Genomic DNA, 3,519 nt, shown 5'->3' with positions numbered 1-3,519 from the left:
AGAAAACCCAATTGCATATTATCTAATTATCTTATTTTAAGAGTAAAACTTCTCATTTCATTGGCAAACTATCTCATTTACCTACTCAAATTAAGGGTAAATACCCTTAATCTAAGAAATGTTTTACTTATTTCTACATCGTTTTTCCAGTGAACAGCCCACCAAATGTTCAAAGGGCAATGTCATCGCCATTAATATGAATATATAGTAGAAATTACACATTCAGTTACAAAATGTCTCAGGGGACGGTATGGGGGGGATGGTCATTTCAGAAGAATTCCACCTCATCTGCAGTAATGCTTATTACTGTACTTATCTCAACCTTTCATCAGAGCTGCAGCCTTTTTAGGTTTGTTTTTTTTTTAAGTTGTTGTCCTGATCTTAGAGCTCCCATTGGTTCCTTGAACTTTAAAATTTGACTGTTTAAATATCTGTGAACAGAGATAAGTACTTCTTTAGAAGTGTATGAGTGGATTTGGCTTCTGGATCATTTACCAGCAACGACCAGAATTATCCTAAGAAGTGATGAGCAATCTACCAAATCTCTCAACTCTGAGGTCATTTCAGAGATTGCGTTTGTAGCAGAATGCTTCTCTTCAGGTTGTTCTAGTCTCTGTTTGTTCCGATTTGATCATCTTTCTTACGTATCAGGAATAGCAATCATGTGCAGCAGCTGCCATGCTAGTTAAGCTCCACTTTTGGGTTGAAAGGAATTACAGTTCATGTTGCAAACGTGGCACCAAGAGCTGCCCTCACTGCCCCCTTTCCACTCAGCAGCCCCTCCTCCGGTTCCATACTTCCTGCTCCTTCCTGCCAAACCAGTGTGACCACTCAGCCCCTGGGGCAACTTGTGTGGCACAGACTCCCCTCCCCATCTCTGCCTGCACCTCCTCCCCCCCTCCTCCTCCTCTCCGGGGGTCTGCCAGCCTTCTTTCATGTCAGCCTTTGCACACTGATTTTTCTAACCAAACTTCTTCTAATAAATGTGACTAATTTTGATGTCGGTGTTTGAACTGAGCAGGCAGAAGCCGAGAATAAATGCTGAAGGTTTATACATGATAAATGTAGTTGAGCTCAGACAGTTCCCAGTAAGCATGATTGTAACTTTAAACTTTTATGACCCCCCACCCCACCCCCCTACATGTTGTTTTTATGAGTCAGTTTCTTATTGCTTCATCATAAACTCAGAAAAACCTTTATTGAGAAAGTTTGGTTCAAAATTTTGACATCATCTTTCATCACTCAGATCATATATAAAACAACTGAAAGGAAATAAACAGCCAAGGCTGGTTCTTTGGAGGCCAAGTCTCTGATGATGTCTCATGTAAACACATGGCACAGCATAGCCCAGTAGCTCTGAACAAGACACGTTCACCTAAAGCACAAGGGACACACCTTTGAAGACCAAAGTGTTCAGATTTTGGACAGAGAGGAAAGATGGTTTGAAAGAGGCGTGAAGGAAGACATGTTTGTGCTGAGAGAAAAAGCATCACTGAATGGAGGCATCTACAATTCAGTCATACAACTCATTACAAAGAACTAAAGCGCCTGTCACACTTTGTCAATTTATCTGGCATATGACTGACGTCCCAGAATCTCCTGAAATGCTGCCATACGCTGAATTTTCTATGTATTTTTTTTGGGTGTATACATAGAGTATTTATAACGAGTCCAGAACTTCTGTCCAATGACAGCCTAACTTCTGCATAACGCACGGCAGCATAATGCCTATGAAATTATGCACAAGCCAGCGTCCTGAGGGCTGCAGCGATGCGCCCGATGGCATTAAAAGATTTCTTTGATCACGGTATTAACCTAGCTGCTGTTTACTGCCTGCCAAAAAAAAAAGAGAGAATAAAGAAAAAGAAAGAAAGAAGGTTTTTGGTAGCAGCAGATTGAGCTTCATGTCTGCTAGAAAGTTTGTTGGCTCAATGAAGTCTGGAGGAGAACTGACAGTTTCCTCCTTTATGCCAAAACGCTGCCAATGCGCCATTATACAGTAGCTGGACGTTAGAAACACGTTCAGCGCTCGTCTGGAACACGTCAGATACGTTGATATGCATTACGTTGATAAGTTACACAGAAGTTATGCACAAGTTACTCAGAGGTTTAGGATAAGCTAGACACCACGACTGATGAGTAACTGAAACTGAACGTATGTCAACCACCAGATAACTGACCTGGAACTGATGGCCTACGTAAGGCATACACCGGCATATGTCGGGAAATTTTGAGCTTGCTCAAAACTTCTCGACCTACTCGCTGTTTATCGACGTGTGCCAGCGTGTTTCAGTCTGCTCATAACTTATCCAACGTATGCCAGCATTTTTGCTAGATTTTTCATACGTCAGGCGTATGTTGGTCTAAATCATCAAGGTGTGGCAGGTTCTTTACATAGTTCACTTGCATTATGATTCAAAGGCCAATCACAGAGCCCATGCCCAACAAAGGGCTCCAACAATACAGAAGAACAATAGGTGGCTATTAGATTAGCATCTGACTTGGATGTGCAGGAGGACAGTCCTCCATGCTGCTAAAATACATCAGCGCTCCAACTAGAGGCTGCTCCGAAGCTGAGAGAATTGAGGACAGGTGTCAAAACGTCTACTTGCCGTCCTATTTAAGTTGATGACACGGATGACTGAGAATTTACACAGGAATATTGTCTTTTAAAATTGTAGTGCTCTCTGTTGAAGTTAAAGACATATTTGAAGTATTTTAATGTAGAAAAAGTGTTTTGTGTTGAATGTTTCTTTTCCTGACATTTGGCTGCAAAGGTTATTTTACACCTAGAAATATCATTGGGAGTCTGTTTGACAGTCTGACCTACACCATATAAGCACAAACACATACAGTTTTTTAACCATGTCTGTAAGTTTTGCTTTTTAACAGTGAAAAAAGGTTTATAATATAGAGCTATCTCTTTGTTTCATTCATGTAAAGTATAAATTTAGACACAGGTTGACATTGAAGTTTAGAATGAATCTCTCAAAATGAATCTTTAAAAGTCGATTCACTAAACCATAAAACAGGAGTACTAAACTTTTCAGCCTGTGAGGCTGCGGCGCACACTCCGCTCCAAATCCTTTCCGCACTCACCTTCATTTTCACGCCGCTCTGGCGAAATCGCTCCACGTTCGCTCAAATTTTAAGTTGTTTATTTAACGATGTGATCGATACATGTGTATTGTCTTTTTTAATTTGGTGTTAAATTATCGCCCTGTTTCCCAATTGTGAACGTAACACCGCGCTCCAATCATGTTGCCCCAAATTTCCTATTTAATTATTAATTTACTTTACTAGACTACATTAAAAAAGGTCGCTTTGCATCTGATTGCAAAAAAGATAATAACCTATAATGCATGTATGCGATCAATTTTCAAAAACAGGCTCTAACCACAATGGTCTGTCGTCTAGAATTCTCTTCTTGACGACTTAAAATTGAAGCTAAGTTTTATAAAAATTCAAAGTTCTTAAAAAGCAGAAAAAGACTCAAACAAGGATCAAAAAATTTAGACA

Source organism: Cyprinodon variegatus, unplaced genomic scaffold (assembly GCF_000732505.1).
Source record: "Cyprinodon variegatus isolate N-32 unplaced genomic scaffold, C_variegatus-1.0 Scaffold398, whole genome shotgun sequence".
Lineage (NCBI taxonomy): Eukaryota > Metazoa > Chordata > Actinopteri > Cyprinodontiformes > Cyprinodontidae > Cyprinodon > Cyprinodon variegatus.
This window is presented reverse-complemented; position numbering follows the sequence as displayed.